The sequence below is a fragment of the Saccopteryx leptura genome, chromosome 1 (genome assembly GCF_036850995.1).
Source record: "Saccopteryx leptura isolate mSacLep1 chromosome 1, mSacLep1_pri_phased_curated, whole genome shotgun sequence".
NCBI classification, from domain to species: Eukaryota; Metazoa; Chordata; class Mammalia; order Chiroptera; family Emballonuridae; genus Saccopteryx; species Saccopteryx leptura.
Genome location: NC_089503.1, coordinates 300,372,425 through 300,388,281, shown reverse-complemented (window position 1 = coordinate 300,388,281; position 15,857 = coordinate 300,372,425).

The following is a 15,857-nucleotide window of genomic DNA, read 5'->3' as shown; positions in this document are numbered from 1 at the left end:
TCTTTCAGGACACTTCTCACATGTCACCTTTTTGAGATTTCTCCATGACCAAAAGGTGATCATGCTCTCTTCTATGCATCCAAAATTTCATTTACTACCACTGTTAAAATTTTTATGGAATTGGGATGATTGTCTCCAGCTCTCTCTCTCAATTGGCAGAGGGCATTTCTGAATGTTTTTTGTCGATGCATTATCTAGTAGTATAGTGCTTTGACCTCCACAGGGGTTTAGTAGCATCTCATATCTAATTGTTGAATAAGGTGGAACACATTTAGGGATTGTTATAAATTAGTCATTCTTATAATTCCTATATGGTGTTTATGATATATGTAATAAACTGGAAATTTGATTAAGCATAATCCTTTCTCTCTTACACATGTCAAATAATAGCATGTATTTTAGTAGGATAAACTTATGAACATAGAAAAATGACAATGATTGTTGAAGATAGTTGACATGCCTTTGATGTAGATATGTGAGTCCTTTTCAAGTGAAATCTATCAGCTCACTTAAAATTAAAATGTCAAAATTCAATTGAGCTTCATTTTGCAGTCAGACAAATTGAACTTTTCAGAATACATTTAAAGCACATCTTATGTCAAAAGACACCTCCTCTATTATTAGAATACTAGTGGAATGAGAAAACATTTTATTTCTCATTTTTAAAATCATACACACTAGATATTGATCTGCTAAAATGAGACTGAAGAATATCTGCGTGTATAAATATTGCTATCATTACTGAACTCTTTTTAACAAAGTCATTGACTTTGGCAAATAACGAAGTTGTCTCAGCTTACTAGGTGGGAACTGCTGGAACATGGGCCACACAAAGGAGTCTGTGTGAAGAGCAGGCTGGAGAGAATGGTGGGGGCAGACCTGGAAGGGCTCTGTGAGGCATGTCAGCCTCTTTTGTGACCTCACATTGTATAAGGGCTGATCGCTGAAAACCTCTCCTTCCCCACTTTTACTCAGCGTTCAAGATCTACCTAAAAGTACTCATTCTAGAGTGGAACTTTGATCACTTTCTCAGGAAGAGCTAGCTCATGCTGTCTCTGTCCCCACACTAATTTTTAGAACTCTTTTCACATCCACTTTTATCTGAGCTTACAGCTATCTGTTCACAGACCTGTTTCTTTGCTTGCTTGTCTCAGGAGTCATGGCTTACTCTGCTCTGTGTCTCCCGTCCTGGATCTGAAGGACAGGACAGGTCTTGACACTGAGGAGGAACTCCATAAATCACACCTAAATAAATGAGTCAAGAGTGAAAATGAGTAATAACAAAATAATTGTAGAAAAAGAAAGTAAGGACAACAACAGTGCGAACAGAACACAGTAACAGAATTTTTACAGAAAGTAAGGATAGGAATGTGAAGAACAGTTGTGAATAAGTCTGCAAAGATCAGATGACAGACATCTTGAATTCCAGGCTAGAAAACGTGGGCTTCATGGAGCTTTAAATCTAATAGGGAACACATATAAATCAAATAGTCTCACAGATACATAACTTCAAATTTTATACGGTTATAAAAAGGCAATATACAGTGTTCTATTATAACAATTAGCAAGGACACCTGATCCAGGTGTCACTTGAATAAGTTTCATTTGAGGTGAGTCCTGAGTTGAGCAGGAGTATTATTTGAAGGGTAAAGAATGGCATATGATCAGGTTGGAGAGGAAACTCAGAATTAGGTCATGCAGAACCTAGCAGGCCACATAGTCATTTTGATCTTTAGCCTATGAACAATGCGAGGAGGTTGAAAAATTTTAAACAAGGTATATTTGAAGTGAGGAGAAAGAGAGATCTGATTTGATTTGTTTCTTTTAAAAAGGTCCTTGAATAACAGACTAACAGAGTATAAGAATGGATGCAGAGAAGATGAGACCTTTTAATGGTGCAGGGAGTAGACCACAGTAATTTGCTCTGGGAACAGGCAGAGGAGCTTGAAAGAATCACACAGATTCCAGATATTTTATGCAGACTCAGTTGAGAGGAATTGCATATGGAGAGGGAAGGAGGGAGAAATGTTTTTAGCCTCCAGGGCTAGATGAATGGCAGTGTCCAGAAAGAACAGTGGAATATGAACATGTTTGGAGAAGCTGGAGACCATGCAGTTTTCTGTGAGAATATTGAGGTGGATATGTTGAATGGCCTGCTGGATACATATGAGTCTTAAGCTCTGAAAGGAAATCTGTTTAAGAGATAATAAAGGTCTTCATATGCCTATGGTCAACTGGTTTTTGACAAAGGCGCCAAGCCCATTCAATGGGGGAAAAGACAGTCTCATTAACGAACAGTGTTGGGATAATTGAATGTCTATATGCAACAGAATAAAGTTGGGTTCTTACCTCACATCATTTACAAAAGCAAACTCAAAATGAGAACACAAAAGATCTAAATTTAAGAGCTAAGTCTTTCTTAGAAGAAAATATAGGGGCAAATTTTCAGGACCTTGGATTTGACAATGATTTCTTTTTTATTTTGTAAATGTTTCTTAAGTATGACACCAAGCAAAATAAACAACAATAGAAAAGGATAATCTGGACTTTATCAAAGGACACTATCAAGAGAGTAAAAACTCAACCTATAGAATGGGAGAAAATATTCGCCCATCATATATCTGTTAAGGGTCTAGTTGGGAATATGTAAAGAACTCTTAAACTCAACATCAAAAAGACAAGAAGCTCAATTTAAAAGTGGGCAAAGGACTGTGACAGGCATTTTCCCAAAGAAGATATGTAATAATTAAAAACACATGAAGAGATGCTTAACATCATTAGTTATTAGGCAAATGTTTATCAAAACCACAAAGAAATAGCACTTTATATCCACTTTTAAAAAGAAAAATAACAAGTGTTGACACGGATGTAGAGATCTTGGAACCCATATACATTGTTGGTGAGACTATAAAATGGTGCGGCCATTATGGAGAACTGTTGAGCAGCTTACCAATAAATGAAACATAAAAATACCATATGACCAATCAATTGCCCTTCTAGTTATAGATCTAAAATAGTTGAAAACAGTATTCAGGTAATAATTTATACATTAATGCTCATAGCAACATTATTCACTATAGTTAAAAGATAAAACAACCCATATGTCCATCAACAGATTGATGGGTGAACAAAATGTGGTATATTCATACAGTGGAATATTTTTTAGTCATACAAAGGAATGAAATACTTATACATGCTACAACATGAATGAACCTTGAAAACATGCAAAGTGAAAGAAGCCAGACACATTGCCTGGTCTATGGTGGCGCAGTGGATAAACCCTCGGCCTGGAATGCCAAGGTTGCTGGTTCGAAACCCTGGGCTTCCCTGGTCAAGGCACATACAACAAACAAGCAATGAACAACTAACATGAAGCAACTATGAGTTGATACTTCCTATTCCATGCTCCCCTCTCTCCCCTGTCTCTGCAAAATCAATATTTTTTAAAAGAAAGAAAGAAAGAAAAAGGCCAGACACAAAGACCACATATTGTAATATTCCATTTATATGTTATATCCAGAATAGGCAAGTCTATGGAGACAGAAAGCAGATTAGTAGTTGCTAGGGGGTAGGGGGTGAGGGAAAATTGGGAGTGACTACTCAATGGGTCTGAGGTTTCTATTTCAGATGTTGATAATATTCTGGGACTAGATAATAGCAATGATTGTATAACGTGAACGTACTCAAAGCCATTGAATTGTACACTGCAAAGTGAAAGTGGTAAATTTTATGTATGTATTTTACCTTGATTTAAAAAATAATGAGATTTTTTGGCATCTAGATGTTAATGAAGGCAGGGTCACTTAAGGAGAAGGTATAAAATGAGAGGAGGGGCTATCTATGGTCAAGGTTCAAGTAATCCTGACATTGTAAAGGGAAGGTGGAGGAGAGAATTTTAGTACTAAAGATTAAAAAGATGCAGCACAGAAGTTAGAGAGAAAATAGGAAAATGTGATCTCACTGTGTCATTAGTGAAATGGTGCTGAAGGTAATAGGTTTGAAGGTTTGGAAACAGAGTGATGGGATCAAAGATTTTCCTTAGGAAAATTCATCTGGCAATTGTGTGCAAGGAAGATTAGGCGAAAACCTGGGGTGAAGGGAGGCAGTTAAGAATGATTCCCATGGAGAGGATTCTCAAAAAATGAAAAATAGGACTGCCTTATGACCCAGCAATTCCACTTCTGAGTATATATTCAAAGAAACACAAATCACTAATTTGAAACAATATATGCACCCCTATGTTCATTGCAGCATTATTTATAATAGTCAAGATATGGAAGGAACCCAAGTGCCCTTCAATAGATGGATAAAAAACTGTGGTACATATATACAATGGAATATTATTTGGCCATAAAAAAGAACAAAATCTTACCATTTGTGACAGCATGGATGGACCTAGAGGGTATGAAGCTAAGTGAAATAAGTGTGACAGAGGAAGACAAATATGATATGATTTCTCTTATATGTGAAATCTGAAGAATAAAATAAATGAAGATCCAAAATTGAAACATACTCGTAGATACAGACAACAGACTGATGATTGCCAGAGGCAGGGGGTGTTTCAGGATTGAGTGAAAAAGGAGAAGGGGGTTAAGAAGTTCAAATTGGTAGTTACAGAATAAATAGTCATGGGAATGTAAAATACGGTATAAGGAATATAGTCAATAATATTGTAATAACTATGTATGGTGCCAGGTGGGTACTGGAAATATTGGGAGGAATATTTTATAAAGTATATTATTTACCTGAACAGCATATAATATATATGCTGTACACCTGAAACTAATGCAAAATAAAAGTGAATGTAAATTGTAATTGAAAAATAAAATTTAAAACAACAACAAATTATTCCCATGGAAAAGATAGGTTGGATTTGAGCAATGTCATGGAGATAGTAAAATTAACACATGCTAGGTTTAGCTGGGCTCTTGGTGGATGGGATGTTATAACTTTTATTAACAGGAAGAATTGAATATGTGTCAAACCAGTATGTGGGCCATTTTGAGCTGAACTAATTTTTAGGCTTGAACCATCTTTTAGCTCTCATAAGGCACTAGGTGCAGAAGTTTCCCATATATGAAATTTCAAACTTCAAGAGAATCCAAATTTAGGGATTATGTCATGCTGTCAGTGTTTTAGGTAAGTTATATAGGCTTCTATCTGCACCCTTTTAGATATTATTTTATTTTTTTAATGAGAAAAATCATAGGGCTAGAAGGCACCTTTGAAGTCATTGATCTAAATTTGTTTTTTTCTACAACTGATGGTAGGTTCATGGGAGTCTCTCTCCATGGATTAGTGGTGTTGCCATCCTTGGGGACTTTTTTCCTTCTCTAGTTTTTCCCTCCCTCTGTCAGTTGTACACTGAAAACTTGTCAGTGTTGTCAGATGGCAGAGGGATGTAGTCCTTACTTCAGTAATGAATAAAGCACAACCTAAGCACCTGCACCTACTCTATGTACTAGTTGCTGTTTTAGGTCTTGAATATAGTGGAAAAAACAGATGAGTCATGAACCGAAAGTTTGCTACTTTGAGGGTATGCTTCATTAGCTTCCAGTAGTCTTTTTGATATCACACAGGATGATTGTTTCCTTGGCTGTTGTAAAAAAAAAAAGTAAATAACATTTTTTATTGTATAATGTGAGGACTCAGAAGGGTTTTGAATACATCCCCCCTGGACATGGAATATGGATTTCAAGATTGAGTCAGTGTCGTAGCTACATGTGCTCAGCGTCACAGTGCTCTTACATCTTGAAGTTAGTGTGTATAGTACATAGAGTGGAGCATGACTTGATGAAGGAGTCGACTTGCTGGTTCTATTTTTCATTCCGATTGGCTGTTCTCAAAGCTTATGTAGATAATATTCTTTGAGGCTTTTGTTTTAAATTTATTGTCTTTATCAATATGGTATTTATCAATATGTTGTCTGTCTATTGTCTGCCACACAAGCATACTCTTACCTTCAGTATAGTTTTGGAATGGTGGATGCCCTCATCTTCAGGTTCTTCGTATCTTTAGCTACCTTAGGTCCCATTCTAATTGGAGCTTAAGCACGTTTTTACCCCTTCAGTTTATCCTGTGACTAGAAGTCCACAGACTTTTACTGAAAACCCTCGGGCTTCAGAATTTATGATTTTTTGATTGAATGAAGATAATAGTTTATTTATATTGTATATATTGTCTCATGCTTTTGGCAGGGTCCATGGTGCATCATGCAATCACACACACTTAGCAAAACACAGGAATTTTCACATTAAGAGGCATAAGTAAAAACTCTTAAGTCACCTTATGTTCATGCTGGTCATGTCTGTTTTGTCACCAGATGAGCCACAAAAGGACTTTGGGTTTTCAGAAGTATGGATTTTTGAATCTCAGATAAGGGAATGTTTGCTTGTCTGCTAACAAGGTGAAGAAGATGTAGTGTCTGTCCTCAGAGGTTGCAGGCGCTCCATGCTTTCTCCATTAGGCTGTTTTCCTGTTTGTTGTTAAGCCAACTCAAATGTGTTTATATTAAACAAAAAGGTGGCAGTGACTTATTGATCCAATAATTGAAAAGCCTAGCAGACAGATTTTGAACACTGCTGTATTTATTATTCAGGGTTCAAATGATGCCATTTGGCTGGGTTCCTCTCAGTCTTTCACAGGCTTTTCATACCAAAGGTTTCAGTCTCTCTGCCTAACGGCCTCTGAATGCCGTAGGCTGACCTTTCTACTGGGGCAAACATGGCTAGAGCAGCTCATTCCACACTTCCTTCCTGTCCGAGCACTCTTGGCACATACCTTCTGTCATTTCATTGGTTCGGATCTGGCAACGTGCTGATCTTTGGACCAATCACTGAGGCCAGGAGTTGAGTGTACTTATTGGCATTGCCTGGGCCATGTGATCCATTCCAGCGCCAGAACCGTCAAGCAAGTGAACTGAGCAAGCGCGGCTTTCTCAGGCCAAAACTGGGAGTTGTTGCCAGAGGAAACAGGAACTGTTGGATGGCAAGAAATAAATATCACACTGGATTTTCTTTCTTTTTTTGACTTGCAGCAGGAAGAACCTTTCGTTGAAACACCAAGATAGAGAAAACCAGAGAAATATTACTACTCTAAAAATATTGTATTTTGTCATAATTCACGGGAAGAGCCTGACCAGGCAATGGTGCAGTGGATAGAGTACCAGACTGGAACACGGAGGACCCTGAGGTCACCAGCTTGAATGCAGGCTCTCCAGCTTGAGCCCAAGGTCGCTGGCTTGAGCAAGGGGTCACTCAGTCTGCTGTAGCTCCCTGATCAAGGCATATATGAGAAAGCAATCAATGAGCAACTAAGATGCCGTAACAAAGATTTGATGCTTCTCATCTATCTTCCTTCCTGTCTGTCTGTCCCTCTCTCTGTCTCTAGGTCTCTGTCACAAAATAATAATAATAATAATAATAATAATAATAATAATAATTCACTGGAAGAAAAGCAGAAAAATAAAAGGGCTCTTATTTCGGATTCTAGCTTTAATTTGGTATTTTAATTTAGGGCCAGTCTTTTGGTGTTCAAGAAGTTGTTGGCTTCGGTGGAGTTCTCATCAGAACCCAGACTGAGGGCCAGAAACTAGAGTACAAGCAGTTCTTGGACATCAAGGTCCACCTGGAAAAAGAAATTGAGACAGATTGCGGCCTGGTAGATAGAGAGGGTGACTCTTGTGTTAAATCAAAAGAATACAGAGGATCAGGAAATCAGATAAAAGATTTATCTAAAGACACTATGGTTAAAACAATTGTTGGATTTTTTTTTTCATTAAAATTCTGATGGAATACAGTGGAGTTAAAGTCAACCTTCAGCTCTTTATAGATTTCCTGATGGTTATCTAGCAAAAACATTATTACCTTTTTATATATAACAAAATATATAAGATCCTGCAAGTCTAAAATCAAACTTAACTTGAAACCAAACTCATCATGAAACCGTCCTCATTAGGAATTCATTGTGTCTTCAGCCACAGTGTGGCGAGCCTCGAGGGTCTGGGCAGCCTCAGCAGAAAAGCAGTAACTAAAGTGAATGCCTAGATTATGTTTTCAGTTCAGAGCTGACAACTCACTCTGTTTATGTTGTTAATATTACTTTACTTTTTCATATAGAAGCTATTTTGCAAGATGGTTAAGAGTATAGACCCTGGAGCCCAGCAGCCTTGGTTTGAATCTTTGCTTCTACCCCTTAGTTAGATGAATTACTCAACCTCTTTCTGCCTCAGTTTCCTCTTGTCTTAAAAAAAAAAGAAAAGAAAAAAAAAAAGTAGTGATAACACCTTCCTCACCAGGTTGTTTTGAGAATCACACAAGTTAATACGCGTAAAGTACTTAGAATGGCGCCTGACACACAGTAAGTGCGCTATAAACGTTAGCTGTTATTATTCCTTAGGGTAACACTAACTCTGAAATTCCCCCAGTGAGGTAAGGATTTTTACAGCATGGACATTAACATTTCTGTGCCTTTAGCTGATATTGCTGCTGCCCTGTGTACATTGTTATAGATAACACCATTTGTCTTATTGTCTAGTTAAAGTTAAAAAAATAAGCCAACCATAATTCTTTTTTTTCAAAAAGCATTTCTTTTGACACAAGAGATTCCAGTCAGCCTTACAAACTTAGAAAGTGGAATTCCTTCCTGAACTGATGGAAAATGAATCCAATTTCAAATCCCAAACCAGATCCTTGTTTTTGTTGCCATTCTTCACCTAAAAGACAAAATGTGATGTTTTCATAGGGTACATAAAACACATTTTAAAATCCATATATAGCACACTGTTTACCATCCAATCCAGTTTGTGGTCATGAATATCACAATTTTTTTTAAATGTCCCAAGCATGAGATAAATGTCAGACCATTCTATAAATTGACTTTATGAAGCATTTCTGAGCCCAGCTTTCTGTCGTTCATGCCAGTGTTTCCATAGTAACTAATATGTTCAGAAGGGAAAAAGCAAGAGGAGATAAAAAAAATAAAGGAGACATCCTAATAAAAGAAATGCATAAGTAGAGAAGAGTAGAAGGTCTAGGAACTTTAAACCATTGCTTCTTGCAGGAGGTAAGCATTCTTGTTCACCTGGGTGACTTCCCTTGCTGGCTGACCTACTCAGGGATCCTGACTCAAAAAACTCCCAAAGCTTGCCCAGTTGACACCTGATTACACTTGGACAATGACTCATTAATGCCAGTTTGGATGATTCCTTCTCCCTTTTAATTTAATCTTATTTTTTTCCTCTAGTTGGAGGTCCCGTAGTTACCATGGTAACAGTGAAGTAATTTGTGCCTGTCACTGAACTGTCAAGAAAATACAGTGTCAAGTCAATTTAAAGAATAGTTAAAAACAGAGTAGGGGAAACATAGGTGTTAGTGATCATCACAGTTTACAAACACTGAATTGAAGAATGCTCGAATGCTACTAAAATATAGATTCTGTTTTCAAATCTTATTAAGTGGTGCCCTACCAGTTGCATTGAAAAGCAGATTTTAATGACCAATTATTCTCTTGTGATGTTGAGAGCACCGTATCTTTTTCTCACTAAACTTCAAGAAACTTACCTCAATAAAAATATGTTTAATCCCTAAATTGTTTGTAGGCTAGACAAAACAATAAATGGTAAGTGTAGGTAAATGGGCTAAAGATGGGTAGCTTTTTCTTAATCATTTTTTTTTGGGGGGGGTATACTCACAGGCATCTTATTCAGGGAACTAGGTACCTATAGCAAGAAAAAAAAAGGCCCCTCAAAATCTCCACAAAATCTCCTAATCCTCCAAACCTGTGACATTGCCACCTTACATGGGAGAAGGGACTTTGCAGATGTGATTAAATTGTGGATCTTGACATAGGAAGATTATCCTGGATTATCCAGGTGGGCCGATTGTCATCAGAAAGGCCCTTGTAAGAGGGAGGCAGGAAGGTCTGAGACGAAGCAGATGTGATGACAGGGGCAGAGGCCGAGGGGAGGCGGGTCCCGGAGCCATGCTGTCCCAGCAGCCCTTGGTCGGAGGAAAAGGCAAAGACACAAACTCTGCCCCAGAGGTTACAGAAGGGAGGCATTCCCGAGACACCTCGACTTTAGCCCAGTGAAACTGATTTTAGACTTCTGACTTCCAGAACCATAAGGACATAAATGTGTTGCTTGAAGCCACCATGTAGTAATTTGTTTCCCAGCAGTCATGGGAAAATAACACAGCACCGTTTGCAGCCTCACTCCACCAGCTCTTCTAAGACTGTCTCATTTGATATTGGCAGAAGTAAACGGAACCTTCCCAGTTGTCAGCTGAACATTCTGGGTGTCACTAACGGAAGTTCCCATGGTTTGGTCTCTCCCTGTGTGATACTTCAGGGGCCTTATATCTGGCCAACATGTAGGTTCTGGTCATGACAAGGCCAGCTGCTGAGGTGACATAGACCTTTGAGCTTGGCTTAAACACCCAGGGAGGCCAAGTGCTTGCAGGTCCCAGGTGAAAAGTCCTTCTTGAGAAAGAGAACTCTTGTGCTCATCGTCTATCACTATGAAAGTGCACCTGTTTGCTGGGTTAATTGTCTTGTCTTTCAACTAGATTGTATAAGTCTGATGGTTAGACATGCTTTACGGACACCTGTAAATCCCACAGTTCTCAGGATGGTTCTGGGTACCCAGTAGATACCATGAGAAATAGCAACTCTTCCTTCTCAAACTGCTTGCTGGGTAGGTTTTACGTTTTCCAATTATTTTACTCTTACCGTATAGGTGTTGTGTTAAGCACTGGATGTATATATATTATCTCATCCAATGCTTACAACAACCCTGAGGGGAATCTGATTGTTTTCATTTCACGGCTGCAGAAACAGATTCAGTGACTAGACTGAGCATGGCAGGTGGAAAAGTGGCAGAGCTGAGCTCTGCACCTGGGCTTGTCTTCTCGGCTGCTCCACTTCTGACTGCTACATGCTGCCAGACCGGAGCTGCCACGGGTGTGGTCAGCGCCTTTCTTCCCTATGGCCCTCAGTCAGTTCCCTGTGTACTCTGAGCATCAACACTGGCTCCCAGTCCTACTCATGCAGAGGGGCAGAGGGAGGAATAAGGTGGTTGAAGAGGTCTGAGGGCCCCAAGGCCGGACAGAAAGAGGTGTCTCTGGCTCCTGGATGTACTCATGGCCTTTAGATATTAGTTATTTTAGGTAGGAGTCTAATATCTGTGGATTAGCACATTCCTATAACTTTGTATTTTCTTGGTTTATTTTTCTCTATTTTCTTCTGTGGTAGGCAGACTTATAAGATTCCCACCCACCCTGGCATGCATGTTCTGTTGCTATGACTGAATGTTTGGGTCCTGCAAAATCCACATTTTGAAGCCCTAATCATTAATGTAATGGTATTAGAAAGTGGGACCTTTGGGAGGTCATGAGGATAGAACCCCTCATGATGGGATTGGTGCCCCTTATAAAAAGAGACAGGGGAGAGATGACTCTATCTGCTGTGTGAGAACACAGCAGAAAGCCATCTGCAAACAAAACAAGAAGAGGGATCTTACTAAGAACTAAATCAGCTGGCACCTTGGTCATGGACTTCCCAGCCTCCAGACTGTGAGAAATAAATCTTTTGTTTAAGCTACCCAGTCTATGGTATTTATTATAGCATCTTGGATTAAGGTGCCTGTATAATCTCTTCTGCTGTGAATATGTTGAGATATCAACCTCATTATCGGGTTTCTAATCAACAGACTTTATATTAATAAAACAGATGATCCGAGTGGGACTGATCTAATCAGGCGAGTGTTTATACAGAGGCCGACTATATGAGAGGATCTGTGAAGAGAACCATGGGGCCAGGACTGGAGCGTAGCCTCTATGAGCTGACAGTAGTCCTTAGTCGATAGCCAGCAAGACAGTGGGGGCCTCAGTCCTACAACCACAAGGATAGAATTCCGCCAACAACCTGAGGGAAGCCTAGAAGCGGTATTGCCCTGGTGGAGCCTCCAACATCTTTAGTTCAGCCATATGAGACCCTGAGAAGAGGACCCAGTGCCCAGATGCTCAATCCAACGAAATTGTGAGATAATAAATGAGTTAAGCTGCTAAGTTTGTGGGGTTTTTTTGTTACATAGCAGTGGAGGACTACTACATCTTCCTGAAATTCATTTAAAAGAAAAAAAAAAATCAGTCTCAGTGGGCCAAGGCAGAAAAAGGCAACAGGCCGCCCCTGTCCAGATGTAGGTAAAAGCTTAAAACATGTAAAAAAAAAAAATTGAGAAGAGTGTTTCTATTTGTTCAGGTTTTGATTTTACAAAAATGTGACTCCCTTCATTGACATAAGTTATCACCTCTGATCAGTTTCTTTCAGGGGGAATTCTGAAAGAAAGCATTTTGGGACCCCTGAAACCACTGAGAATCCATAAATATACCTACAGAAGGGGTGTGGGAATAGCTAACACCCAATATACCATTGTAAGCTTTTAATGAGAAAGTTCTGGGCAGAAGGGAGGTTCCTGAGCAGGACCATGCTTGTTTTAGTGGAAGACGCTCCTTTTTCTCTTGGGAAAGAGGGTCAGTACCTTAAAGATACAAGCCCTTCCCCAGAAGGAAGGCCACACTGAAGGCTCCACGCCAGTCCCAAGTAGTATTTGCCTCATGAGTGGCAGGGCTTTGCCCTTTCCATGACTTCTACCCTCCTCCAGCCTCCAGGAATCCAGGGGATGGTTCATTCAGTGCCTCCATTTATTTATCAAACTCTCATCAAGCCCTGGCTGGTTGGCTCAGCGGTAGAGCGTCGGCCTGGCGTGCAGGAGTCCAGGGTTCAATTCCTGGCCAGGGCACACAGGAGAAGCACCCATCTGCTTCTCCACCCCTCCCCCTCTCCTTCCTCTCTGTCTCTCTCTTCCCCTCCCACAGCCAAGGCTCCATTGGAGCAAAGATGGCCCGGGCGCTGGGGATGGCTCTGTGGCCTCTGCCTCAGGCGCTAGAGTGGCTCTGGTCGCAACATAGCGACGCCCAGGATGGGCAGAGCATCGCCCCCTGGTGGGCAGAGCGTCGCCCCTGGTGGGCGTGCCGGGTGGATCCCAGTCGGGCGCATGTGGGAGTCTGTCTGTCTCTCCCCGTTCTCAGCTTCAGAAAAATACAAAAAAAAAAACAACAAAAAACAAAAAACAACAACAACAAAAAACAAAAAACAAACAAAAAAAAACTCTCATCGAGCTATTAATATAGAGAAGGCTATGCTCTGCCAGGTGGGACACAGGAGTGCAGGAGGCGGATGAATAGACCCACACCCAGGCACCTGATAATAGTGAGCACCAACATTTCCCGGGGGATTTGAACAGGAGCTAGGCGCTGGGCTAAGAGGTCCACATGCATGATCTCATTTCTTTTTTTTTTTTTTTTTTAATTTATTTATTCATTTTAGAGAGGAGAGGGAGAGACAGAGAGGAGAGACAGAGAGAGAGAAGGGGGGAGGAGCTGGAAGCATCAACTCCCATATGTGCCTTGACCAGGCAAGCCCAGGGTTTCGGGCCGGCGACCTCAGCATTTCCAGGTCGACGCTTTATCCACTGCGCCACCACAGGTCAGGCGCATGATCTCGTTTCTGCCACTCCAGGTAAATCCCATTGGAATGTACACTCCAAGAGGGCAGAGACTGCGTCCATTTGGATTGTCAGGATCTCCCTAGTGCCACTACATAAGTTAGTGATAGGAAAACGGCAGGGACTTCAAGGCATATTTGTTGTGAATGAACGAATGAATGAATGAATGAGTATATAGTGAAAACTGACAATTGTGGTTTAGATATCAGTGTTATCACTATTTTCTTAAGAGGTTCAGAGAACTTAAGAAACTCGTCCCTTATGGCCGAAGCTCAGTTTCCCTTACTCGTTAGTAACACACGGGCTCCATTAGGGCACCCGCGCTGGACTAAGGACGGACGACGGGTCTGGGGCGGCGAAACTTGCCGCGGGCGCCCTCTGTCGGCGCTGCGGTGGCGCAGCGGGTCTGCGAATGGACGAACAGGTGCGCGGTCCCGCGAAGGCGGGAAGCCCAGCGCAAAGCTGCTGCCATCGACTCCTAACTACCTGCGGGTCCTTACCTGTTTTCCTTACATTCGGGGCTGCTGAGCTGTTTCCTCTGTGGGACCTGGATATCACCTGTGAGTTTCTGGGGCGTCGTTCTGGGCTTCTTTAAAGAATCGGCGTTGGGGGTGGGGGCGCACTTTGGGGACAAGGGACGCGAGCAAGGGGCGGGAGAACTTGAAGAGTTAAGAATAGCCCTAGTGGGTTGAAATCAGAGGCAGGTGAAAGCTGGCAAGGGCCAGGTTCTAGTAACTTAGGGAGCAGGGAGGAAGTAGGGTTAGGGAGTGAGGTTGCCATTGGGTGACAGCCGGAACCTGTGATGCAGGTAACTAGAAGCAGGAAGGTCATCTTTGCTTCCTTTTTTGAGCACCTCTGCTGGAACTCTTCCTGGCACATTGTGCCCTCAGCGCGCACCAGGGAGCTGTTTAAAAAAAAACCACAGCCCTCTGATACTCGGGTACTAATCTACACCTGACAGATAGGAATACTCTCACCTGCACCAGCCTTATTCAATTCTTTTGGGTTCTACCCTACTTCTTTAAAAAAAAAAAAAAAAAAAAAAAAAAAAAAGGCAAACATTCACCGGTATCCAAGGCCAATTGCAATCAAGAAGACATCTTCATTCTCTTTTTAAAAGTGGTGGCTTTTTTCTAGTTTTCACATCAAGTTAAGGATTACTTTTGGGGTTCTTTTGTTTTTTATTCTCCCCTCCTCATAATTATATTCTTCATATATTTTTTTGCCTATTGAAATTGCAAATACATAAAGCCAACATTAGGACTTTCTCTCTCTAAAACTTATCTCTTCTCCAACTAGAATAATATATTCCTTCAATGGGGAAAATCTAGTTCCACTTATTAGGAATGGAGTATAAAAAAATAGATCCAAGGAAAAATAAGGGAGATGGTGAGTTTTTTCTGAGAAGAAAGGACAAGTGCATTTGCTGGACTAGATGATTTGGTTGTCTCTGGGAGTGTTGGACAACATAGTACGAAGAGGGTTGGCCATCCACTCCCATGCAGTTCATCAAAAGAACTCTCGAGGACATTCTATTTGGAACTACTATTGTTTCTTTTCATAATATGCAGCATGCCCCTAATCATTGTATTCCAGATATTGAACACAAACTTTTAATCCCCTTTATCAAAATGGTTTGTGCCCATTTGAACACTTCTAAATTGAAATTCTAAATTAGTATTCATTGAAAATAGTTTTGACACAAAGCAAGCAACATGAATGGAACCTTCTAAGCCTTCTTTGAATTTCCAAGTGCATATTCAAATCTTTAGGAAAGTCCTGTTATCCCTTTAATGAAGATTTATTCAATTCCCAAGTGCTACCTCCAGAGGGCACAGCTGTCTCAAAAAAATTCTTTTTGAATGTTCCTTCAGTTTTGCCAAATAAGGGACTCTAGTCCATAATTGTGATCCAAACTTGAAATATTTTTATGTAATATATTTTAATGTTCATTTACATTTTATATTATTCTATTATTTTCAATAATTGTTTAATCTTTATAATATTTTGTTTTTATAAAATAAAGAATTAAATCCAGTGTTGTTAATTTGCCCTGACTTAAAAATCTAATTCTCTCCACTTTTAAGTAATAAATCCAGGTTGAAACAGCACCTGTTAATTTTTACATTTTTTTTAAAAGTTTATTTGCTCCAACCTAATTTTGTATTTGTACTCAATGCCCCAAGTATCCTTTAAAAAAATGTGAAATGTGCTGTATCTTCCATATAATATTGTTTTGGATTTAGTGCCCAACATATTCTTGTAGAGCCTGCTATTATGTTTTGAGTAAATG